The sequence below is a fragment of the Lissotriton vulgaris genome, chromosome 1_1 (genome assembly GCF_964263255.1).
Source record: "Lissotriton vulgaris chromosome 1_1, aLisVul1.2, whole genome shotgun sequence".
NCBI classification, from domain to species: domain Eukaryota; kingdom Metazoa; phylum Chordata; class Amphibia; order Caudata; family Salamandridae; genus Lissotriton; species Lissotriton vulgaris.
The window spans coordinates 888,280,172-888,308,093 of NC_141685.1; the positions used below are offsets into that span (position 1 = coordinate 888,280,172).

General features: G+C 48.1%; 1 protein-coding gene across 4 annotated transcripts in view; it reads right to left on the reverse strand.

The window, feature by feature from the left end:
- The window catches only part of UBN2 (ubinuclein 2), a 624,092-nt gene that overhangs the window by 563,975 nt on the left and 32,195 nt on the right, over window positions 1-27,922 (reverse strand). The gene's annotated exons all lie outside the window — the stretch shown is intronic.

Here is a 27,922-nt window from a genome sequence, read left to right on the forward strand (position 1 = left end):
TGTGATGGCCCCGTGAATAATGGAGGCCATTTGAAACTTCGAAAAATAACAAGCATTTGCAATGCAATCGGTCTCGCCTTTGGGTCCTTATAAGTATTTATCCATGCAACACATTATCATGGGTGCTGCAACCAACAGCTCAAATTTAGCGCAGTTAGGACGAAGGGTAATAATGAAATAATCAATGGGAACAATCGCTTTGTTTTAGTAAAGATATCAACAAATCTAGTAAACATCACACAAATTGATTGCAACAGTCAGGGCTTCAAGTGGGATGAAAAAACTGTGGGGGGGGGGGGGTCTCTCTAATCAGCATGGGTGATATAATTAAGGGCATGCCTTAAAACATTTATGCTAAAAATCTGTGCTTAGTTTAGTGTGCCGCCCCACTGGTATTTTGCTTGTTCTGTCATTACCTCCACATATATAATACGATAAGTAACATTACACCTACAAACCAGGACTATTGGCTTTGTCAACGGTTGATAGATACATAACATAATATTCCACATGCATACATACAACTATGGCTTCGCTGTACTGGACATTGAAAATGCTTTAGTTCCTGCGTGAGAGGTTGTGGCGTAATGGCTACCGCTCCCAATTTTGGAGGTGAGGAAGCCGGTTCTAGACTTGCGTCCGCTCAACAGCATGTGTTTATGGGCAAATCCCTACATCTCTGTGCCTACCAAAAAATAATTATTATGTCCTTGTTGGTGCTCATGTAAAGCACTTCGAGTTTTGCAATATAGAACTGCAAAAAAATAAAGTTAGATCAAAAGCAGTGAACTACTACAGAGTCAAGATTTTTTTTTCATTCCGAGAGTGAGGGCACATAGATAGTGCCCTGTCTCTGCACCTGCAGAGCACGGCAGGACCCGACCCACTTAAAGCCCTGGCAACACCAAAAAAACAGTAGTGGCTTAGATAAGGGAGATAAACACTTTTTCTGAGGGCCTTGACAACTAAAAAGAGCTTGCCGGACATGAAATATTTTGAAAGACACATGACGGCAACGGGTATTACTTTGATCCGGGACGTGACAGATGACAGCAATGTGAAATAAAGCCAAGCCCAACTAGAGACAGTGTGGGCTTGAAACTCACGGAGTAATCTCCACGCGCCAATCCCATTGTAACTGATGGGAAAAGGCCTAAAGTTAGGTCTCTTCATCTAGGCACTGAGCAAACCCGTGTAACTTTGAAATTAAAAATAAATGTTTTTTTTAACCGATAGAAGCATCTCGTCGCATCAGGCGTCAGTAAATACTTAATTCTGATGAAGGTATATCAGTTTGCTAACCTTTGTGTAGAAAGGATTCATATCCTCCGGGCATTTCGTAAAGCAGGGTAGATTATTAGAATGGTTCAATCAGTGAATGTATAGAGGGAGCCCTGCGAAGTCACTCAAAAGAATGTATCATGAAGGATGTTGGTCCCTTTGAATGTACCATGAAGGATGGCATCCCCTCAGAAGTATGTACCACGTGCCTGCTTCATCTGTGTATAGCTGTTTTTTAGGTCTCGCCTGTCGATGCGCATGTGCATCGAGCTTGCGAGACTATGGGGGCTTATCCACTCTTGAACCAACTTGCAAGGAATCGTGGCGATTCCTTGCAGTGCACGAGAAATGTAAGCTCAATGCGCAAGCGCATTGAGCTTAAAAGCGCGTGCACATGCCCCCAGCCACCTGCCTTGCCTACTCTCTCTCTCTCACTGCCTCCCCCAGCTCCGCCCCCTCACTTCTTGATTGCACGGCCGCTAGGCCGTGCCTCCCCTACTCTCCTCCCCCCTCCTCCTCCTACTCTCCTCCCCTGCCTGACGTGTCGCACCTCTCCCCTCTCCCCGCTCCGCCCCCTCCCCTGCCCGCCGTGTTACGGTCTTTGCAACTCCCCAGCCATATGTTAAAACCCCTCGGGTTCTTGAAAAAAGTAAAAAGGTCCCATAAATTATTTCGCCGCTCTCTGATGCCTGAGGTGCGCCCCCCCCCCCCTTCATGCATTTTCCCTGGTACGAACACCGCCTTCAGTGGAGTTTACATAGCCGAAGAATTCCAGTTGCTATTTTTTCCAGCGAGTTCCACCCTACTTTCGCTTTCTTTGAGCTCCAGCCCTCCCTTGCTAACTGCTGGGTGGAGCTGCGGCCTGCCCCTAATGGCACACGTTTCGTCCTGTGTGGTGGGCGATGTTTCATGTGATTTCAACGGTTTTCCTGTGCTTTAAACGGCCAGTGACGTGTGGCAGTTCATGCATCCTGTAATCACGGAAACGCACAATCGGGGGCGGGCAGAGGCTCGCACGCCTTCCTTTTCTGTAGACGTGGATGTTATCCCTCAGGCTCTGGTGGGGGAGGAGCTGTAGATGAACAGCACACACCCTACAACAGGGTCCGGGAGCAGGCAGCCTCGCCTATGGTCGCTCTCCTGCAGTGGTGTTCTAACCCACCCCTCTGCAATAACATACTATAGCTTGTAGCTTGTAGGGAAGAGATCGCCGCTTTTCTTTAAAATGCACGGTTTATTCGCCCCATAAGGCGTACACTGCGAAGTATGTTTTACAAAGGGCATTGTTAATTCCTCGTAGTGGTGCCTACAGAAAATGTGACTTTCTGTTGCCGACAGCAGATACGGCTGCTTCCTCTGGAAACACATAATACATAGGCAGGCTGTTTTGAATTTATAAAGGTACAAACAACTAAACAATTGCAAGTAAATGTAAAAGGGCTACAAGCTTCTGCTCAGAAACAATCAAAACAACACAGCCCTTTCATTTTTGAAATCCTTCCAGTTGCTGAGGGATGGTATACCCAGGATGCTGTTTCTCAACCCCATTGCTCCAAACCTTGGAACTAGCTCAACTCCGACTATAGAACCTGCCCCCCCCCCCTCGCCCCCCCCTCTCTCTGCCATCCTGAATCCTTTCTCCCCCCACAACCCATCCTGCCCGGCCAATTGCTCGGGGCTTTGAAAACACATTTCAAAGCCTGCTTCCGACTTTTAACCTCTTGCAAACCCTTGGCTTAAACAACAGATATAATTTGTACACTATTCTAAATGCTGATTTCCACGCGCCCTGCAGCCTCTTAAGCAAATACAACACAATGAAACAATTGGATCAGCAGCCATGCGCAAAACTTTTTTTTTTTTTTAAACAAGCCACAACGGGGCCTTGAGATGTCTCAGTTAACAAGGAAATAGAAGCCGCTCCGCCCCCTCCCCTGCCCGCCAGCAATGCTAATTAACGCAGTTCCAGCATCTAAGCACAGGGGCTGCATTAGATCTTTAACATTAAACAATTGCAAGTAAATGTAAAAGGGCTACAAGCTTCTGCTCAGAAACAATCAAAACACAGCCCTTTCATTTTTGAAATCCTTCCAGTTGCTGAGGGATGGTATACCCAGGATGCTGTTTCTCAACCCCATTGCTCCAAACCTTGGAACTAGCTCAACTCCGACTATAGAACCTGCCCCCCCCTCGCCCGTTTAAGCTATTGCCATTATAAATTACAATACATTTTATTTCAGTATTAATTATTTACAAAATTAAAAGCCATTGTTATTTGTAATATCAATACATCTAAGTCACGTAAATACAACACACATTGCATTACAAATGCTATAGGTGTCTCATTTGCGAAAGTTAAAACTATTGACATTGTAACTGACAAAGCTATTAATTTTGCTATTTTCAAAACCAACACATAAATAAAAAAAGTGTCATTTACAATACCAATCGCTCAAACTTTCCTAATGCGAGACCTATTGCATTTCCAATGCTTGTCTCTCAAGGGAGAGTGCTGACACGCTCATCTGAAAATGAAGGCGCCTCAGGGTTGGATTTGGTTTCAAAATCGTCCGGGCACGCTATAAAAAAGTGGCACACATTTGCATATTGCCTTTCCTCAAAACAGTGCTTCGGCGAAAATGTATTACAAGCATTTGCAATGCAATAGGTCTCGCATTCCGAAAGTTAGAGCTATTGGTATTGTAAATGACAAATTTTTTATTTAGGTGTTGGTTTTGAAAATAGCAAAATTAATAGCTTTGTCATTTACAATGCCAATAGATACAAAGATATGCTTTTCTCAGTTAACATAGCGTATAAAGACTGCAGTTTGGGGCCACGGAAGAGGTGCAGTCCTTGGGGTGATGTCCTGGGCTGTGGAATGACGAAATGTGACCCAGAGATGGACTACAAACACAGGGCAGCATGTGAAAAGTATAGTATTTTATCCCACAGCCGAAGTAGTTGTACGTGTTATCTGTAGAATTAAGATTAGTTAAACGTCCAACAATGGAGTAAGGCTTCCTTTAGATCATATGACGTAATTCAGGTTATGACTGAAAATAAAATCTCAGTTTACGGGCTTCCAGTAATAATTACAAATAAGAAAGTGCAGAGCATTATTAGGTGGCACAAGGGACCAATAGGAATGCACCCTGGCACTTGTGGGTAAACACCTTGCATTCGCATCCCGAACTCGTGATTGGCGCTTCACAACAGTATTCAAAACCTAGGGTTAGACTGGCTCTGCCATGGATGCTCTTTTTTACATGCAATTGTAGGAGTCCATGTTCGCGCATTAGACCGCAAAGCAGTAATTTATGCTGTGATTAAGGCGCGAGGCTCACCTGCCCGTTCTTTGTCGGGAGAAGCGTGGGAAGCATCCGACGAGCTTTGGTGGGAAAAAGATGATATTCACAGCTGCACCATTATAGGTATATGCTATTAGTGAATCAAAACAATTAAATGCCAGTTGTGTAATACTGAAGCATAAGTATGAGATGTAAACATTGTATAAGACCTCGTAATGAGCACTGGAGGCGTTAGAATGCCTGTATCTACAAGGGAAGAGCTAGGGATATCAGACAGGCCTCACTGAATGTCTATGTGCGCCAGAGAAAAGCAGGTGATACCAGATAGGCCCATGTAGAATGTGATCACAGAGTGTGTAAATTAAAGAACGCCTACATGCACAAGAGAAGAGCCGATGATACCAGACATGCCAGAGTGTTCGCCGGGCTGAAAAGAAATTATAAAACAAGTAGTGCGTTCTACAAGTGCTAATAGTGTCACATAATGTGACATAAAATAACATTACCTAACAGAACATGAACATATTTAACTACTCCGTCTACTTCAGTTAGCTGGGGATAGCCTGAAGGGTGACTGACTCAGACTTTCATACTTCCGCGGTCGATGCATTGAAGACATTGAATTTGGTAATTATAGTAGCACAATAGTGACAGCAACACAATAAATATGGCTATATTGAAAGTCTGAGAATGCTACGATTCATTATAGGCCGGTCTACATCCTGTTGGAAACAAACACTGCACGTGTAAAGAACAAGCATTTACAATGCAACGGTTTCGCCTTTGGAAAAGTTAGAGCTATTGGCAATGTAAATGACAATGCCATTTATTTATCTGTTTTCAAAACCAACACAAATACAAATTTTATCATTTACAATGCCAATAGCTCAAACTTTTCCAAAGGCGAAACCGTTGCATTGTAAATGCTTGTTTAACCTAGTTTTGCATAACCTAGCAGCTGCAAATTCTACAATGAAGACGTTGCCCTAGGGCTGAGTTCAGAGTGATGGCAACAAGTAGAAAAGCCTGTCTGTCCACATGTACCGGTGAAGGTCTCTCACGGTGCAACAGCTATCAACCATTTGACTTCACAGCTCGGTTCAGCTGCAATTTACTCTGCTCGTGAAACAGGGGCACAAACTTACCACCCCACTATCCACTCCCGAAGGAAAATAAGAAAGCAAAAAAAACATTGACCATCACAGGTTAACATTAAAAAGGAAACTGCACCCACAATACCAGATTAAAACATTTAATACAAACAGGCCTGTACTGGGGGGGTCCTGGTGACCAATATTAATAAAAAAGGATGAGAATGTGTACAAATAATAGCGTACTAGTACTTTTGAAGGGGAGACTAAGTACAATGTAAAGTGTTCCAACAAACTAGGTACATGGGATGGGGCGAGTGGTCTCTGTCCGAGCTCAATAACACTCCATGTTACCATTATCAAAACAAAAAAGGCAGCATAACAAATTAGGCATCATAGCAAAAATGGCACATGGTTTTCAGCAGATTAATTAGTATGTGACAAACAAAATTAGAGTGAATGCAGCAAGAATATAACATTTTAAACGAACATTGCTTCGGTGAACAGTGAAAAAGATTAAACCTAAAAGTCTGAAAGCATCCACGGGAAACTGCTCGGCCTTGTGAGGTGTGTCCATGGAAGAGCTGCAGTGGTAACCTGACGCACTGGTTGGCTGATGGATGTGCTGCTGCTGCACGGCTTTGAAAACACAGACTTCAAGGAGAATGTACAACCCTCAGCAAAGATGGCTGAACCGACCAGTTCACTACATGAAAGCACACGGGCAGTCAGGGTATCCACCTTCAAACATATGGGTGAAAAGTGACAACCTCACAAGGGAAATGGTAATGGTCAGGTCTGACCCAGGCGGGAAGACTTATCAGGCCCGAAAAATATCTGCCCAAAAACCAAGCCACTCATGGGGAGCTAAGTGTGGAGGGGGGTCTGAAATGAGTGCTGCGGGGGGGAGGGGGGGGGACAGCCACATCATTTGAGACACAAATTAGGAGTATGTCTGTATGGCTCCAATATGCGCTGGAGATGGTGTTGCATGGCCTCAGCAAAAGTACCGTACACCAGGCCTCGTGATACCTGTACTCCAGTGTCCGGCGATTTCTTTGGCTCATCAAACAGTGGCGGAAACGGTTCAGACACAGTGCACTGCACTGGCTCAAAGTTGAGAGCAGTCCGGCCCGCTTCAGTGTTCACCGTGGGCAGCTCATCCCAGCTGTCTCAACCTACACGTAGTTGACGAAATGGTGTGGTGTGGTTGTCAGGGTACGTGCCCATACAGGGAGGATGGCAGTGCATTGATGGCACGTACTGAGGAACTTTTATCCTGTTCGCCAATGTAGTATGCATGGCCCTCAGATGCAGGGAGTGGTTGGAGCCAGGAACAGCAAAAAAATAACGGCGTATGTACACTGGTGGACTGCTGGGTCTCCGGCCCAAGTGGCAGCACATTTTTTTATTTATACCTGAGGCTGTGTCTCCTCCGTTGGCGGTCGGGGGGGGGGCGGTAACGGACAGCAGGAGGGGGGGTGGCCGGGAAGACTTCCTCCGTTGGCGGTCGGGGGGGGGGGGCGGGAACGGACAGCGGGAGGGGGGGGGTCGGGAAGGCTTCCTCCGTTGGCGGTGGGGGGGGGGGCGGAACGGACAGCGGGAGGGCTTCCTCCGTTGGCGGTCGGGGGTGCGGGAACGGGATGAAAACAAAAGCAAACAGAAAAAATACATTAAGAGCGAAAACGTCAAAATACGTAAACTTACAAAGTGAAAACACATTTATAAACAAAATGCTCCTTACCTGATCGCCTCGTGGGAACTCGAATCTTGCAGCCAACTCCAACAACAAACACTTGTAAAAAGACGAAAACAGGCCGACTCACCCAAAAAAATAACACACCCACCGCCGCGATGACGATCAGAAGTGGGTGGAGAGGGAAAAAATTGCGGGAACGCCCCCGAATCTGGTCCGGCCTTGACGGACAGATCTGGCTCCCAATGGCTAGCCTCCATTTATGGAGCTAGCCAATGGGAGCCAGGGGACGTTCCTGAAGCACATATAGTAAACAATAGATTTCACCTGCGCCGAAAAACTGCGCACAAGTGCGCAGCCTTCGGCCAGGCGAAACCTAAAAACTTCAGTTTTTGCTATGAGAGCAACAACACTTTTTTTGTAATTGAGTCAGTTTTAACTCAATCATCACAAACAATGAAGGCCCGTTCAGGGAAACACCATCAGAGTTACCAAGCAACACTTAGAACAGCAGTAGGAGCCGTCGAGCTGGACTGCGCAGTGACCTCTACCTGGGGTGTTGCCCATGACGCACTTCGTCGGGTCTCGTTGTCCGGAATCGCAACATGTTCTTGGTCTCCTGTCAGGGCGATATGGCCATGCTGTTGGAACTCTCGGCTGCAGTGACGAAAACAGCTTCCTGAGCTCCGTAGTTTATTATTTTAAAACGGTATGCAGCCAAAGCCAGCCCACATGCGAGAATGTTTCTTACGCTGCAGGCAAAGTGATGTTCTCAGTAGTGTGCACAGGATGTCTCCGCGTAGCCAACGGGGAAAGGGAAAATGAGGTAAAGTGGAAGAACGCGATGCGCGCGTTGTAAGCACGCCGTGAGTGTGCACATCGGCATGTCCTGCGGCTCATGTCCAGTGGTGGCGCCTGCGGTCTTCGCCACTGTGCTTGCGGAGTGCTGCACGGCCCTGGGAGGAGGCCTCCAAAGCAACAAAAGCATTTGCAATGCAATAGGTCTGGCATTTAAGGGAGTTTAAGCTATTGGCATTGTAAATGACAATGCCTTTAATTTAGGTTTTAAAAACGAAAACAAAAATAAAAGGCATTGTCATTTCAATGTCAATAGCTCAAACTCTGGTAAATGCAAGACCTATTGCGTTGCAAATGCTTATTTAACTTCCAGTGCCATCTATCTATTCAGCTGTTGTCCAGGAAATCACGAAAGACCGGACTTGATTAAGATATTAGAGGTCCTAATCACTTAAGATTGTGTGCCCCGATATATATATGCAATTCAAAATATAAACATTAAGCCATAAAATGAAAATATTTTTTTAAACAAAAGAAAACGTACAGTAACATGAAACAGTGTTTTTGCATACTTCTTTAACTATAGGTTCAGTTGCACCATTCGTAATATTGCACCATATGGTCCATGGTAAATCAGACAACGGGAAATTTCTGTGGTGCCCCCCTTACCTCGATGCACTAAGCACATGCCTATTTGCTTAATGATTAATTCAGTTTTGACAAAAGACAGCACCACAAGAAAGTCGTCCACAAGAAGCACAATTTTCCGCTTTTAAAAATAAATACAGACCGGACACATTGTTTTCTGTCTGCATTTAACCTCTTAAGCGCTGCTGACGGCCAACGGTCGTCACGAGCGCTACCTCCCCAGTGCTGCGCACGACCATTGGACGTCCATTCAGCACTAGTTCCAATCGACAGCACAGCACTGGGGAGGGATATTTGCGAAGCAGCTAAGGTGTTAATTGTTAAAAAAAAAAAAAAAAAAAGGGAACAGAGCCTTAATTACAAATAACAGCCCTACAGACAGGCCACGTGCTTACACATCAGCACGCATGCATTTACCTCATGAACACCGACTCACAAACATGCAGTTAACCAGGCACAAAGAAACATTTACTAAAATGGTTGATTTAGTCACTGTGGAGGAAACCAAAATCTAGATGTAGAAAACAGTTATATTAATGCCCATTCCGTCCTTGGCCTCTTGGTTGCTGAAAGAATACTTCAAACTTTTGGCCCATCCAGTGTCTGACGCGTGAATCAGCAGTGAGAACTGCAGTGTGACTGAGTACACATTCCTGCATGTGCTGATAATTATTATAGACGGATCAGAAGAGTGCTGCAGGTTAGGTTTTTACTAGAAAGTGAAATCTAGACGATCCTAGATTGAATAGAAGGGAGACTCAGTAACCGGTCTTCTCTTAAAGTTAGTCAAAGTATGTTCTAGCCTCTCAGAAAAAGTTGAAGATAACACGACACTCCCAAATAAGCAGATGTTGGGGACAGTACATTGTCAAAGAAGACTATTCTTACAGGGTCAGGACAGTACGAGAGACAGACTGTTCTCTCGGTCTCTCGTACTGTCACCGAACAAAGTAGGTGTTCAAAGCCCAGCAACTGAGTCTGCGCTCGTCTAGATTTCTTTAAGTATTACTGACACATAGAACTGTGTAGCATTGTGGGACGCTACAATAAAAAAAAAAGAAACTCGTATTACCTTCTCTTTCCTCCTTTCGTGTTATTTGCTCCCCTGTGAAATGGATCCAAAATAAAAGACAAGAATACAATGGGCAGCTTGCTGCTTGAATGGGGAGGGGTGGGAGAGCCGTGCACGCATTGTGGACGTGCACATTGCCGTGGTCTGCGGCTCGTGCCCAGTGGCGGCACCTGCAGGCTTCACCGTGCTGAGGTCGGTGTGTGCTGCGCAGCTCGTGCGGACCAGGGAGGGGGCCGCCGGGACATGAACACATGGCGTGCAGAGGTTTGCAGAGGACTCAGAGGTGGGAGCCGCAGAGGTACTGCTGTGCTCGGGGGTGTTGTGGGGGATGACGGGGTGTACTGTAGTGGCAGGGGAGGAGCGCTTTGCTGTGCGTTGATGGGCCGTCAACAGAGGCTGCCGTGTTGTACAGAGGAATTTAGCGCTCAGACACCTTCAAAAAATGCATACATGAAGTAATAAAGACAATTAAATGGGGTGTGCTGGTGTAGGACGGGACGGTGGTGGGTGCGGAGATAGGCAGTGGCGCCGTCGGAGGAATTTGTTCTTGTATTTGAGTGTCGTCCTCCATGTATTGCAGTATTACACCTCTACTTGTAGTTTGTACACTTGTGTAACCTGCACACGGCACAGTTCCCTCCTGTAATGCACCGTTAGCTTTCTCTTGTAGTTTGTTCACTCACGATGGTCACTTTTACCTCATGTAATGTAACTTTAGCTTTTATAATTTGTTCACTTCTAATGCTCTCTTACATCAGTCCTGTTCCTTTTGTGAAGCGCTCTGACACCTTCAAAAAACGCATAAATGAAGTAATGAAGGAATTAAATGGGGCGTGCTGGTGTGGAACAGGAAGGTGGTGGGTGCGGAGACGGTCAGTGGCGCTGTCGGGCACCAGAGGTAAATGTAGAGTGAAGCTTCTCCACCGCCAGTGCACGCTTTGTGGCAGGCACATCTTACGTGCACGTCTACAAAGCAGAATCTGCAAAGAATCTGCGCGTGCCCCGGTCTGTCTCCCTTGAGAGGCATCTCAACAACAATAGGTCTCGAGAGCGAGACCTAAAAAACGAGTTATTCATTATACAGGAATTGGTGTTGCTGTTCTTCCGCTCGCCCTCAAGACGCGCTGGATACTGGAGGGCGTATAGCATGAAGGTGAAAACTGTTCTTGAGCATTCTTTGCCCCACCAAAACAAGAGTTGTGTCGCCTGTTGAACTCCCCAAGTCGAGCCTTTTAAATATTCCAAATAAAGAGGACGCCGCTGTGTGCGACAACTACAGCGGCGTCACCCTCCTTCGGAGTTGCAACAGCAACACGCTTCCTCTTCGTAGCAGCACGCTTCTCTTGGATGCGGTGCAGTGCGACAGTTCCATCAGCGACACCCTCCTTCGGAGTTGCGACGGCGACACGCTTCTTCTCATTGAGTCGCGCTGCCAGCTCCTTGCGACACGCAGTTCCTCAGAAGGCCCAAAACAGCAGCAGGCACTTCCAAAGAACTCTGGGGAGCTGGGGTGAAGTCTGTTGCCCCCGAGACTTCAGCAGGAGGCAAGCTCTTTTCCAAGCCCTAGGAGATCCTTCACAAGTTGAAAACAAAGTACACAAAGTTTCTTTCTCCTTTGGCATTAAGGCAACCACTGCAGGCCAATCCCCCAAGCAGCACTTCAGTCTGGGAATAGTCTCTCCTCAGTTTCTTCAGGTTCCTCTCCTCAGTAAAGGTTTCCTCTTGTAGTCCAAAGTGATCTAAATTCTTGGGATCAGGGTCCCAATATTTATACCCCAAAATCCTTTGTTCTCTGAGGGGAGAGGGGCCTTTGCCAAGTCCAAACCAGTTCTGAAGCACTCTGTTTACCAGACTTCTCCTTTCCTTTCACAGCACAGGGCAGGCACATCAGACTCCCCACAGGAGGTGGAGCCAGCATTGTGGAAGGCAGGCACAGCTATATTCAAGGTTCAGGTGCCACTCCTCCCTCCCATCTAGATGCAGATCTCTCTATTCACCACTGGGTGAATCAGCCTGTCTATTGGAATTCCCCAGCCCTGTCACTCACAAAACCAGACAAAGGAATACACAACCTAGCAGAGTCAGGTTTGAATGGTTAGACAAGCAAATACCTACTTTCTAAAAGTGGTATTTGCAAACACAGATTGTTTAAACCAACTTCACTAAAAGATGTATTTTATCATTCGGAGTTCAGGCATACTAAACTCTAATTTCTACCATGTTCTCTGAGACAGTTAGGATTATAAACATGTAAAAATCCAACAGCCAATTCTGGCCTATGAAGAATAGGTACCTTGCTATAGTGAAAAACGAAAAAGGCTGTAATTCACTACTAGTATTTATCAAAACAACAAGTAGTCCTGAGCATACAAGAATGTGGAAAACGATTGATGTATATAGATCACAATGGAATTCTATATAGTTCAGGATTCCTGGACCAGCCGGCCAGGGAATATTTATTAGTTCGATAAGTTTATAATCTCAGAATACATTATATAACCCAAGACATAAGGTTTACATTGGGGCACAGTCCTGTGCCATACAAGGAGGGGAGAGGTGAGAAAGTAAAGGTAAGTGAAGAAAATTATCAGGCAAACAAAGTGAGCTTGCAGGTCACTGATATTAGTTTTACATTAACAGTGTATCCTGGAGTTATTCATACAAACAATAGTATCAAGGAGTTACATGTATGAATTACTCTACGGTCGACGTTTCGATCCCCAGCTCAGGTATCACGGGATCATCATCAGGACAAGAAAAATAGTTTTGCCTGAACAAAGTTATTTACAACACCTGTTTTTGAGAAGAAGTAAAAGGGAAGAAAACAGAGATATATATGCAGTCATTATTTGTATAGTCAGAGCTCACATTGAAACTACAGTCTTCGCATTCGGAAACGCAGTGGTAGGTGTTGCCGTGAGGCGAGAGTATTCCGTGCAAGGCCTCTAATACTCATGCAATTTTTGTTGAAATTCCTTATTTTGTGAAAAGCCACACATACCTATGTGGAGTAGTGGTGGTGAGTACTCAATGGACTGGGGCAAGTGAGAGTGGTTTTAGGAACTATAGGTAAGCCGTGAAGATGGTGAGGCTTGTGGTGGTGAAACAATTATAGTATTTTTGGGGGACATAATGTTGTCTTGTGGGGGCGTGTAGCACTTGTTGGTGAAGCGGACCTACCTAGTTGGTGGGTTGAAGTAGGATTATCTTCAAATGGGAAGGTCCGTTTTGTGTCACCAACGCAAGTCGTTCTGTTGGCAATAAAAGGTATTAAAAGCCGTCCTTACCAGAAGGGGAGAGGGAACATAATGCTGGATGTGGCCTATTTACCTTCATAGGTGAACCGTTCCTTTTGGATGCGGTTGAATTGGGAATTCTGTGCAGGCGCCGGGATTGATGTGGGGTCACGCCCAATCTGAAATAGACATTAATATGACTATATGTACTCTTTTGCGTCAAAGAGCGCTTTTTCTATGTGGCCAGGGTGGGGAGTTGAAGTATTACCGTTTGGGTTGCAAGGGAGTATACCACCGAAATAACGGGTCTTGCAATTGGTCAGCCAGGGACATCTGTTCTTATGAGTTACCTGGCTAAGAAATAAGTAATAAAATTAAATTAATTGAGGCATTCTAGTGAACTCAGGGGATATATAGAATATTGGCCGGACAGTATTACCATAGTTAAGTGGGAGGTATCGGTAGTTTGCAGAAGTCCGTCTTAGATAATAAGACTACGATATAGTCTATCTGGTTGGCGCACAATTCTATGGCTAACCTCTGTAAAAAAGGATTAAGAGTTATTCAGAATAAGGTGAGGTGGTCAAGGGGGCGCCGAGGTCTAGCGCTATATTACCGGGTGCTTCTAGGCAGGGTCGGACCCGGTAATATAGCGCTCAACCTCGGCGCCCCCTTGACCACCTCACCTTATTCTGACTAACTCTTTATCCTTTTTTACAGAGGTTAGCCATAGAATTGTGCGCCAACCAGATAGACTATATCGTAGTCTTATTATCTAAGACGGACTTCTGCAAACTACCGATACCTCCCACTTAACTATGGTAATACTGTCCGGCCAATATTCTATATATCCCCAGAGTTCACTAGAATACCTCAATTAATTTAATTTTATTACTTATTTCTTAGCCAGGTAACTCATAAGAACAGATGTCCCTGGCTGACCAATTGCAAGACCCGTTATTTCGGTGGTATACTCCCTTGCAACCCAAACGGTAATAGTTCAACTCCCAACCCTGGCCACATAGAAAAAGCGCTCTTTGACGCAAAAGAGTACATATAGTCATATTAATGTCTATTTCAGATTGGGCGTGACCCCACATCAATCCCGGCGCCTGCACAGAATTCCCAATTCAACCGCATCCAAAAGGAACGGTTCACCTATGAAGGTAAATAGGCCACATCCAGCATTATGTTCCCTCTCCCCTTCTGGTAAGGACGGCTTTTAATACCTTTTATTGCCAACAGAACGACTTGCGTTGGTGACACAAAACGGACCGTCCCATTTGAAGATAATCCTACTTCAACCCACCAACTAGGTTGGTCCGCTTCACCAACAAGTGCTACACGCCCCCACAAGACAACATTATGTCCCCCAAAAATACCATAATTGTTTCACCACCACAAGCCTCACCATCTTCACGGCTTACCTATAGTTCCTAAAACCACTCTCACTTGCCCCAGTCCATTGAGTACTCACCACCACTACTCCACATAAGTATGTGTGGCTTTTCACAAAATAAGGAATTTCAACAAAAATTGCATGAGTATTAGAGGCCTTGCTTGGAATACTCACGCCTCACGGCAACACCTAACACTGCGTTTCCGAATGCGAAAACTGTAGTTTCAATGTGAGCTCTGACTATACAAATAATGACTGCATATATATCTCTGTTTTCTTCCCTTTTACTTCTTCTCAAAAACAGGTGTTGTAGGGGGGCGTGGCCAACTGCCGAGCATGGCGGCAGCTTGAAGCGGGAGCTCCGACAGGAACACCGGCCTCGCCGACTATCCGAACCTTGATCCGTTTCCTCGCCCGCCCGAAGGGGCTGCAGCGGCTCGGGAACCCAAGCGGCGCTGGTTGCTGAAACCCCGGAGCAAAACGGCCGCCGGGAACAGCTCCTGCAGGTAACGCAGTGACGGGGCCTGCATCAGCCTGAAAGCACCGGCCTCGAGTGGACGAAGGACCCGGGCGGAAGTGCGCCCTCCCCGGCCCGGGCGCCCTGACCCCAGCCGGCGGCTGCTCCGCAAAACAACGGAGATCACACATCCGCTTTGCCTCCACAGCGCCCACGCCTGAACACATCGAGGGGTCCGGAGGGGCCAGAGAAGGAGACAGGCATCCCTAGGTGAGAGGAGAAAGCGCATCGGAGGCCAGAGACCACGCCATACCTTGTGAACCCGGGCGCCTGGGGCGCCGATAACGCACCGGGGTGAGGGGGACCGCGTTGAGACCTGCCCACCTCCTTCCACGGCCACCGGTCCAGGACCTATCCTACCTCCACGGGCAGGCACATAGGGACACCAGCGACCTGCCGCAGAGCCGGCGTGGAACAAGACTAATTGCAGTTCGATCGGCCCGGCCTGGGCACCTGTCAGGTGCCGCCGGCCCCCCGCGGAGGCCGTTGTGCCAGCGAGTGACGGAGGCTGCAGCACAAACCCGGGAGACATCCTTCGGAACATCGCCGCGCTGGTTGGCGCCGCGCTGCCCTTCCCACACAACCCCGCTGTTGACCGCATAACCACCCCCCGAGGAGCGGCGACCTGCCCACCGCCCCGGGCTCTGAGTGCCACTGAGGTGCCCCTTCACCTCGACAGGACATAGCTTTATCAGCAGTGCGCCCGCAGGCCTTGCGAGACCCAAAGAACGACAGTGAAACCAGGCGCTAGGTAATACCACCTCCGCCAGCAACGCGACATCATGGCCGGGAAGGGTACGCGGAGTACGTCGACACAAGCGAAACTCGACAAATTCGCATACGGCCAAAGTGGACATTCCCAGAGTGGCGGCCGTCACTCCTCTGGCACTCCTCCGGACGCGGGAGGCAATCCAAAAGTGACCCTTGAAGACGTAATGAAGACACTCAACGAAGTCCGGACAACGGTGGGCTCTATCTCCTCCGAAGTCACGCTCCTCCGAGCCGACTTTCACAAAATGGCGGAAAGGGTCTCACAAGTGGAGGTAGTCACGAAGTCTCTTGTCGAAGACACCTCAGACCTGCAGGTGGCCATGGAACGCATGGAAAGAGTCACGAAGCAGTTGCAGGAAAAGCTCGACGATCAGGAAGGGCGCTCAAGACGGAACAACGTCCGCATCCTGGGCCTGCCGGAATCGGAGGGTAAGGCTGCAATGGACTTATACGTAGAAGAGCTGATCAAGACCCAGCTAAAACCTAAAGGCCTGTCCCACTTCTTTTCTGTTGAGAGGGCGCACCGAGTCCCTGGTGGTCCAGCCAAACTGGGTGCCAACCCACGGCCAGTGCTGGCCAGACTCTTCAATTTTAGGGACAGAGACGCAATCCTGCAAGCGGCACGGAACTCCCCGCCAGTGAAAATTCAAAACTCAACGCTGGCCTTCTTTCCAGACTACACGGCGGAGGTAGCCAGACGCAGAAAATCCTTCATGGATGTTAAAAAAACACTGCGGGACAGGGGCCTGCCATACTCCATGCTTTTCCCCGCCAAATTGCGCATAGTGGCCGAGGGCAAGGCGTGGTTCTTCGATACACCAGAGGTGGCTCGGGAGTGGCTTGATGGATGGAGGCAGGTGGGGCAACCACAACGCCAGCACAGAGATCGACAACACCATCGCAACGAAGGACAGTCGTCACAATCATCGGGTGCGCCTGCAAACGGAGGGGGTGCAACGACATTGGACTCGGATCTTGAAAGAGACCCATTTGACTCTGGACAACCGGTCAGGAGCTAATCAGACTGTTCAGCATTGGGGGCAGCATGTTTGTGATCGCTTGGGACCTTGATACTACTGGAGCCGAGTAGGGCGGGCACCGGCCGGTGCCTGTAGGGGTATCACCAACCCCACGAGCAAGTAAGATGGACGGGGATGGGTTTAAGCACTCTGCCAAGTTGGGGTTGCGGGCGGGTAATCGTCCGTGGTGCAGGGGAGCAGGGAGGGGGAGGGGGGGGGGGGGGGGGGGGGAAGTTGTACTGTTTTAATTGTTAAGGTTCTTAGTCATCGCTGCTACTACACGAATCATGGCCCCACTGCAAGCCATACACTCCTGGTTCTTTGTCGCAGATCTTCCCACAGGCACTATGCTCCGCCTTCACGCTTTGGTCACACTAGTCATACCTCCACATGGCTCAACGACATAACGATGCACCCGCTGTAGGAGGCGCGCACCTCACAGCGGTATCCCCCTTGAAATTGCTCACCTGGAATGTCAGGGGACTGGGGGACAAAATTAAGAGGGGGTTGGTTCTCCAGACTATCAAACGCCATGGGCCAGACTTGGTGATGCTACAAGAGACGCACCTGGCTGGGTCCACCTGCAAACCTCTTGACAGGCGCGGATATACCATGTTAGCGCATGCAGAGTTCACCACGGGGTCCAGGGGCACTGGGATACTTCTCAAGAAAAACTCCTCCTTTATGGTTCATAGCCACAAAACAGATGACCAGGGCAGATTTGCGGCGTTGCATGGCCAATGGGAGGGGAAGTCCCTCACAGTGGTGTCAGTATACATCCCCCCAGCACTACACTCCACGGCGCTGCCTGCACTTAGTCAATTTCTCATCGACCTCCCAGAGGGTGACATGATCATTGGAGGGGACTTTAACGCCATAGCAGACCCGCTACTAGACACCTTTCCCTTGCGAGACCGGCAGCGGGGAGCCGCCGTGCTTCCTGGTTTCCTGTCCGCACTGGGCCTGACGGATGTCTGGCGCCACCTGAACCCGACGACTAAACAATACACGCACTATTCATCTGCACATAACAGTCTGTCGCGCATTGACTAGCTTTTCTTCTTGGGGGTGGGGCTGGGCTCCGTGGACAAACTGGAAATCCTACCTAGGGGTATATCTGATCACTCTCCTGTATCCCTCCACATCACATCCAAGGAGCGCAAGCGAGCCAGGCTATATCCAATATACCCCAACTACTTGCAGGTCCCGGATGTCCGGAAGAAGCTTAAACTGGCCTCCTCGAACTACTTTACAGAGAATACGGGTACGGTCTCTTCACCGTCTATACTTTGGGAGGCCTACAAAGCGGTCCAACGCGGCGCAGCGATAGCGACTATCACAGGGCACAAACGCGACTCCAGAAAAGAGCTCGCTCAATTGGAACTGGCGCTCCACAACGCGAATGTCGCCCACATGTCAAATCCCTCCCCTGACACCGCGCATGCGCTCCATCTCAAACAGCAACAACACATGGCACACCTCACAACCGTGACCAAGGGACATCTGGCGAGCACTGCCAGCAGGATCTACGATGTAGGGGACAAGGCCGGAAAAATGCTGGCGTGGTTGGACAGGCGGGGTGGTAGCGACAGAGGAATTCAGAGGCTGTACAATCGGGAGGGCCAGCTGCTGACGCACCCTGAACAAATCGTACATACCTTAGCACAACACTTTCAGGAAATCTACACACCGACCAGGGCGGTCACTGAGCAGGAAGCGTTAGCCTCACTTGACCACATCACGGTCCCCACGCTTTCCCAAGAAGCGCAACTCGAATTGGACAATGATCTGACCGAAACTGAGATCCAGTTAGCAATACAGTCTTTGCAATCTGGCAAAGCACTTGGTCCGAATGGGATACCCATAGAGTGGTATAAAATGGCAGCCCCCCTATTAAGCAAACCCTTACTAGAGATGTATACAGAAAGTCTGGTTACGGCCACACTCCCTCTGGATCAGCGCACGGCCACCATAGTGGCTATCCCCAAACCTGACAAACCGCCGACTCTGTGCTCCTCATACCGACCTATCTCCCTGCTCAATGTTGAAGCAAAGATACTTGCGAAGCTCCTGGCTAGCCGCCTAACGGCGCACTTGCACTCCCTGATACATCCAGACCAATCAGGCTTCATGCCGCATAGGAGCACAGCACTGAATTTGCGGAGGGTGCATGGAGTCCTGGCGAGAGCGCATCTCCTCTCCGAACAGGCAGTCATCCTCTCCCTGGACGCCAAAATGGCGTTTGATCTTGTGGAGTGGGAGTACTTATTTGCAGTCCTGGCCCGTATGGGCTTCGGACCAAAATACATAGCATGGGTCCGGTTGCTGTACAAGTCACCAATGGCGCAGATAGTCGCGAATGGTCACATCTCACAGCCCATTCCATTAGGCCGCGGGACGAGACAAGGGTGCCCGCTATCGCCCCTGCTCTTTGCGCTGGTGCTTGAGCCGCTGGCCATCCTGCTAAGGGCAACACCACTGTTTCGGGGACTCAAGTGGGCGGATGGGTGGGAAGACAAAGTGTCACTATATGCCGATGACATGCTGATCTATATGACCAACCCCAACGAAGGTATCCCTGCATTGTTGGCCATGTGCGACGAGCATGGGAGGGCATCTGGCTACACCCTTAACTGGTCCAAATCTATCGTCTACATACTCAAGGGCCCGGAACCGACGCTGCGGGATGACTGCCCCCTACAATTGGCTACAGGCTCATTTAAATACCTAGGCATTATCATCACCGCCAATGCGAAAGACTTTTATGACGCAAATCTAATGCCGCCTCTAACGCGTCTCCGTGCAGACGTTAAGTACTGGGCCACCCTGCCATTAACCCTCCTTGGAAGAGCAGCCCTATACAAGATGATGGCTCTCCCTAGATTCCTTTACGTGTTGGAGAATACCCCCTATATGGTTGCCCCACGCTACTTCCGACAGGTCGCTGCACTTGTGTCTGCACTCCTATGGAACAATGGCCCAGCTCGTATAGCTCACGATAAACTGGTTAAAAGCTGGTACGAGGGAGGTATTGCGCTACCTAACCTTCAATTGTATTACTGGGCCTCCCAGCTTAAGATAATAAATCAGTGGATGCACGCCCCGCGGGAGGACCCCGCATACCAAGCGGACTGGTCGCAGTTAGGAACAGACGGCATGCTCGCAGTACTATACAATCGCACGAGAGCCCGTAAATTGATAGGCCCGACACTGCACACGGTATCCCTGTGGCATGCAGCGCAGTCCCGACTGGGATGGCAGGGGACAATCACGAAAATGACGCCGCTGTGGGACACGAAATCGCTAGGGAATTTAAGAGCCAGTAAGGGGTTCACGCAATGGGACCAAATAGGAATTTCGGTTGTAGGTGACCTTTGGGACAAGGACTCAATGATCACATTCTCACAATTGCGGCAACAGTATGACATGGGGCCCACTGAAACCTACAGGTATGTGCAAATCAGACATGCCCTACTGCACGCAATCCCTCCCGGCACAGTACTCCCGGAATCCTCTCCACTGGAGGACAGGCTGCTGACTGACTTCATGGAACAGAAGGCAACCTCCCTTACATACAAAAAACTAATTAATAACCTGCCGGACCCCACACAGAAACTCCGAGAGCGATGGGCCGGGGAGCTCGGGGACATGGACGACACAGAATGGAACGAGGCGTTGGCCTCCCCGAGGGAGGTGGGCATCTCGGCACGGTTTAGACTGGTACAGCTCAAGATCCTACACCGCACCTATTATACCAGAACACTTTTACACAAGATACAGAAAACGCCACACCCATTCTGTCTCAGGGGCTGCGGGGAGGAAGGGTCCCTACTTCACACACTATGGGATTGTCCGTTGCTTCAGGAGGTGTGGAAACAAATTATGCGAACCATCTCCCAGGCCCTTGAAAAATCACTCCTGCCCGAGCCCCGCAAATGCCTGCTAAACGTTTGGGATCCCACTGATTTGAACAAATATGAACAATTATGGGCCACATTAGCTATGACAGTGGCAAAAAGAGACATAGCACAAAAATGGGGGGCTCCGGAATTGCCGACAGTGTCGGGCTGGGTCAGAAATATGGATCTCCTCATGGTAAAGGAACGGGCAGTTTATATGTTGCGGGCATGTCCGCGTAAATGGAACAGAGTGTGGTCACCTTGGAATAAATATAGGGGGGAACCGTGTGACCCGTTGCCGGAGGATGAAGAACTAGAATCAGATGAGGAGGATGAATAGAGGGGCGTACTGAAGTGGGATACCTGAGTTATGTGAGGGGGGGGGAGCGATGGTTATATGCTATGCATCAATATACGAGCCTTATGCAGTGGAGGACATCATTCTCTGACAGAACACAATTATATGCGGTGATGATGACGTTTGTTATGATTTTGTTTATTTGTTTATAAAAGGGGAAAAACTGAACAAGAAAAACACTCTCCATCCGCACGCAAAATTAATGAAAACTAACTGTGGTATACAACAGATGAGCAAAATACGAACTGGAACAAAATCCGGACAGTTGATTTGTATGTCGTTATTATAAATCTATGTTTCTTTTTCATTATGTGCGTTGTGAACATTACAACTGTAAGCCTTTATATCCTGTCATGTGAATACCACCATGCACGTAGTGAAGCAACATGTATCAGTTATGAGAGATGATATTGTTGAACTTAACCTGTAAGCCAATTTGTCAATAAAGTTTTTCAAAAAAAAAAAAAACAGGTGTTGTAAATAACTTTGTTCAGGCAAAACTATTTTTCTTGTCCTGATGATGATCCCATGATACCTGAGCTGGGGATCGAAACGACCGTAGAGTAATTCATACATGTAACTCCTTGATACTATTGTTTGTATGAATAACTCCAGGATACACTGTTAATGTAAAACTAATATCAGTGACCTGCAAGCTCACTCTGTTTGCCTGATAATTTTCTTCACTTACCTTTACTTTCTCACCTCTCCCCTCCTTGTATGGCACAGGACTGTGCCCCAATGTAACCCTTATGTCTTGGGTTATATGATGTATTCTGAGATTATAAACTTATCGAACTAATAAATATTCCCTGGCCGGCTGGTCAAGGAATCCTGAACTATATAGAATTCCATTGTGATCTATATACATCAATTGTTTTCCACATTCTTGTATGCTCAGGACCACTTGTTGTTTTGATAAATACTTGCTACCCATGGTCCCGAGCGATTTAATGGGTTCCCCTTGTCCCTTCTTGATGTAATTCACTACTAGGACATGCCATACACATCAGGGCTTGTCCTACCTTATACTTACAATGCACCCTGCCCTTGGGCCTACCATAGGGGTGACTGATGTGAAGAAAAGGGAAGGTTTAGGGACAGGCAAGTGGGTGCCCTTGCCTAGTCAGTGTGACAGTACCAGACTGCACACAGGCTCTGCAATGGCAGACCTTAGACACATTTTGCAAGGCTGCTTCTGTGGGTGACACAACCAGTGCTGCAAGCCCACCAGCAGCATTTGGATTTACACGCCCTCTGCACACTCAGTGCACTAGACTAGGGTCTGATAGGTAAACCAAATAGCCACACATGGAACCAATGATTAATACATCAATTTACAATAGGGAGAACTTGCACTGTGGCACTGAATAGCAGTGGCACAGTGCCCAAAGCATCTAACATCAGCAAAAATACATGAGGCAACAGCAAACAAGCATTTACAATGCAATGGTTTCGCCTTCGGAAAAGTTTGAGCCATTGGCATTCTAAATGGCAAACTTTTTATTTATGTGTTGGTTTTGAAAACAGATAAATAAATGGCATTCTCATTTACAATGCCAATACACACACCCACACAAGAGCCCCCCACACACACATACACACAAGAGCCCCCCACACACACCACACAAGAGCCCCCCACACACACACACAAGAGCCCCCCCCACACACACACACGAGCCCCCCACACACACCACACAAGAGCCCCCCACACACACCACACAAGAGCCCCCCACACACACCACACAAGAGCCCCCCACACACACACGCAAGAGCCCCCCACACACACACGCAAGAGCCCCCCACACACACACGCAAGAGCCCCTCACACACATACGCAAGAGCCCCCACACACACGCAAGAGCCCCCCCCACACACACACGCAAAGAGCCCCACACACGCGCAAAGAGCCCCAAACACACGCAAAGAGCCCCACACACACGCAAAGAGCCACACACACACGCAAAGAGCCACACACACACGCAAAGAGCCACACACACACGCAAAGAGCCCCACACACACGCAAAGAGCCCCACAATTAAGAGTGGAACTACGGATAGATAGATTTTTTTTTTTTTTTTAAACGAGATAGAAAATTACTTTCATATGTAAACCTAAGGAGGCATGCAAGACTACTCCCCGGTGACCTACGGTTATACTAACGCCCTGTATATAGAGTCTAAGAAAGGCTAACAAATCAAAGAAGCTGTCTGAAGGAGAACATTTTTTAAAGAAGCAATAAAGCTAAGGATAGAAACATGGTAAATGTTGACTCCATGGCAGGCATGTGGTATTGAAAATAGGTAGGGCAAAGTGTAAAATAATTTGACATGGCAAACATTATCTGCCCAGGTGATAGATTGTGCTATATAAATCTGCTGCAAGACGAAAAAGCAGTAAGAGGCAAAACACTATGAAAAAATAGTTCCACTAAAGAGGAAGGTAACCGTATTTCGGCTACAGGAAATTGATAAGAGAAGTAAACAAGTAAAAAGCATTGGTACATGCAGTACAATATGCTACAGCCAATAGAAATGGAGGAAACGTAAGCAGCAACACAGGAACCAATAAAATGCCAGGAAAGCGAGGGGGCAGGAAGTAAGCTCCTTTTAAGATTTATATTAAAAATAATAGATTTCACAAGCCCATCCCAAGCGCTGTGCAGACGAAACCTAAACATTATCACTGTTTGGACTCCGATCTGCTTGCTCAAAGTCATCCTTGATCTAGGAAACTCCCCCTAAGCATTTTAAAAATATAAGTATATTAAACAATACAAAATTCGTTTGGGTGCAACAGGAGGAGTATTTTACAAAGTATAGCAGCAAATGAACAGTTGCTTTCACACACCCGACAGGCACATTTTGTAATAGACTAAGAAATGGTACTTCTGGGACAATACAGATTGCAAGACCACCAAGAAAAAAAAGACAACTGAATGTACTGCACGCTTACTGGCTACAAAAACTTCACATACCAAGAAAAATAAACCATGTGCAGTTGTCGGATTTTTGGAATGTCTACTTCCCGATGAATACAGCGAGCCATGCCGACGTGCACGGCCTTGAACTAGTGTAAACAGGGTCTTAAGTTTCAGCACTATTAGTATGGAATGCTCAAATAGACGGAATGGAATGTCAGTAATGGACGTGGAAACCAAGTATCACTAACAAAGCGCACAAAACTTCCAGAACACCAAGAGACGCGGCTCGCGCTCACATGCGACCCTGAAACAGCTGAGGCACGTGCAAGCGAAAGAGGGCATTGTCATGCCGATTTATCAAGCCATCTAGTAGTCGGTGAGGAATTGAAACAAAAAAAGGCCGCGTATGAAGTTGGCAAACAACCTTTTATCGGACAAAGGGAACGCAGAGAAACTGCTGATATCTCCATGCATCGAAGCTCCAACGAACGCTCTCTGCATGGGGGAGGGTGAATTCGACGCACCATCTTGTGCTAAGCACTGCTCGAAACCAGAAAGAGCATTGTTCGTCCAGTTTCAAATATCAGGGTGAGAGTGGCGAAATCCGAGCCAGTGTCTGGCAGCCCCAAGCTGTATAAAAGGAAATGTGAAATCTCACTTCCATTCTGAGGTTGCTCTCTGAGCTTGTACATACTGGATTAATAAAATATAGGCATGGAAAGAGGAAGCTTAAATCGGCAAAAATGTGTTACATAATATGTGCAGTTTTGAAAAAGCGCATGTCCCCTAAAGAGTAGAACAACAACAAGATAGCAAGAAGCATGCGCAGAACGGACTGTCCCACAAGGCCACGATTTAAAGGGGGGCTTAACTTTTGATTCGGGCCTCTGAAGCGGCAAGGTGACCCTGAGAACGTGAATAGGCAGGGTCTGTCATACTAACCAGCAGATGAATCCTTAAACCAACTCAGGGGTGGAGGCATGGTGTGCGGGAAGTCACTGGAAATTAGAATGTAACAAAATATGTACTGCAAGATGTTGTATTCAGATTAAGTCTCAATAGTGCACCCAGTCCATCATGCCAGCCTACCCTCGAATGACTAGTTAATCTTTAACCATCATTTTACTGCTTCCATTCCGGTAATGTAGCAACAGTCTTTGAGAACAGAGAACCTCTACGAGAGCAACAATCAATATTATGGAAAGCGAAGTCCAACTATGTTTAAGGGACCAAAGGGCAATTCGTTTAATACACACATTAAACAAACTTGGCAAAAACAGCGATTTACAAAAAGGCGTAACATCATAAAAGGGCAGTAGGAAGAATGGCTTGCGCCATTGCTACAGAACAACACGTTTTCAGTGTGTTGAATGGGTATCAGCATATTTGTATCTGCCCCAGAGACTTAAAGATTGTGATCAATTCACTAGGCTGTATTAATCTCACAGTCACACAAGCATCAATGATTGCATGTCTCTTAGAAGCCCTTCTAAGCGCTGTAGTGAGATAGATTAACGCTGGATGTAGTTCCCTCGAGAGGATGGAACGCAGACTTGACCCGCAAGGATCTCAACCTGTGACCCTCGGGTCGGCTATTTCCTCTGTGTCCTCTTGTCCCAGACTCACACACACGCACACCTGCAGCAGACGCACTGACCCACCGAGATAACTCACCGTGATCAGCCACCGCCGGCAGCACTGCAGTCTGCAGCTCGGTCGGCGGCGCTCCCACAGCTCGCGTGGGGGTTGGGGAGCGGGGCAGGGAGCCGGGCGCAGGAGTTGCCCTCCCTCGCTGACATTCGGGGTTATTTTTAGTCGGGCTGTATCAATGCAGCTGTCCCGGCAGCCTCACTGGGGGAAGTGACACTCGGGCTGGCCTCACTCCGCTCCTACGAGGCCGCCTCCGGTGCTGCCGCTCTCCTCTCGGCCCTCTGGTAAGGTGGACGGCTGGTGAGTACCCCCCGCCGGAGCTCCGCTGCCCCCGGGCACCCGGAGGCACCGTAGCGCTGCGAAGAAGAGGTGTGTGTCCGGTGCGAAGGCCTGAGAGCGTCCCCGAGCTGCCGGCCGGGAGCAGCGCAGACTTCCAGCGCTCGCCGTGGCTCCTCTTCTCGCGCTGGGCGGCGGGGGGGGGGCGGGCACTTCCGGCCGGCCGCGCTGGGATTGGCCGGCCGGCTGAAGAAACCCCCGGGCGGGACACCAATATTTGCGAGGACACGGGGGGGGCGGGAGAGGACGAGGGGGGCGGGCGGGAGAGGACGAGGGGGGCGGGAGAGGACGAGGGGGGCGGGAAAGGACACGGACGTCGGGAGGGAGGAGGGAAACGTGGGGACGGCGGGAGGAGGGAGGACAGCAGCAAGCACGGCCGGCCGGACCAGACACGGGGGCGTTCCCGGCGTCGCGTGACGTCGGCAAAAGCCAAAGAATGTCGGGAACGCCCCCGTGTCTGGTCCGGCATTGACAGACAGGCCCCTCGTCCAATGGCAAGGCTCCGTTTACGGAGCCAGCCAATCAACGACGAGGGCCAAACCAAAGCACCCTACGGTTCTCAACAGGATTTCGCCTGCGCGGAAAAGCTGCGCAGAGCGCAGCTTCCGCTAGGCGAAACCTAAAAATGGAAGGGAGACCCATGCCAATGGTTCCAGGTCTAACAGACTACTGTCCATAATCTGGGTGCATCACATTAAAATGTGGTAGGCGTGTTCCCTCTATTTGAATGTACACTGTAAGCAGACCTTTTTCCTGTGGCATTAGCAGCGGGGTCTGACCCCACTCCTGTAAAGTTCTTCTGTGATGTGAAACCCAGAGACTGGTGCAGACATCCTGTGTGCATGTCGTGTGTCTCTAACAGAAGTGTGATAGTAGGACTCTGAAGTCTGAATACTGAGGTCTACGGGATCCATTTTAGGTGGGCCTGGTTCAGCACAGCACACAATGGAGGATGAGGACAGAACAGTTTCTGTCAGACAGTGCAGGGATGGGGAATTCCTATAGCCCGACGCCCGGGACATATTGTTTGCGGTCAAGGGCAGCAAGTTTTAATGTGCATTTTGTCCTTGGGACAAGTAGGCCCAACCCCCAGCAGCACAAACCCTTTTGCTGCCAGTTTACAGTACCACATTGTGGCTCAGGGAAGGGCATTCTCTACAATTAAGGTAAAGTGTGTGTTTATATGTAATATGTGTGTTAATGCTGTTCAAACTGGTATATATGGTTCATTAACACAAAGCCTTTATTATTAGGGTGAGCACCGAAAGTAAATGTTTTAAGCTCAGCCTGCACTACTGACGGTGGTTCCAGTATAAAAGTGTAAACACATTTTCAAAGTTTAATAATATGAGGCTCTGTTTAATGCACCCAGAATGCTCTCCGATTATATGCAAATATTTGCAGAAGCTTGAAAGCAAGAGTAATGATTCTTTGCTTTCAAAATAAAAAGTTCACAAAAAAATGCATGTAAGAAAAGGAAACATTTAGCTAAACTACTGTAAGATTTTAGGTACCATATCTTTGCAGCATCATTTTTTAACATGTTGATGTTAGTATTTCCCAAAAATATTCAGAATGGAATATCAGTGTAACCAGTTTAAATACGAATATGGGAAACAAGAACAAACAAGCATTGGCAAAGCTAGTGGTCCAAAATTGATGGTCAGCCTTTCGGTTTTGTCAAGGCGTGACTTGTTTAGGCATGGGTTTTGTAAAACCTTAAGTGTGGGAGCTGCTGTGTCCTCACCATTCTAACAAGCATTGGCAAAAGCAAAACAAAAATGTTGGTCTCAGCACACATTGCCACAGTGGTTCTGGGCACTGAACAAAACTACTTTGTGTGCCAATATGCTTCTTTTTTTTTTAATATCTTTATTGGGTTTTATTTTTTTCCAAAGCCCCCCTCCCTCCAAGTCA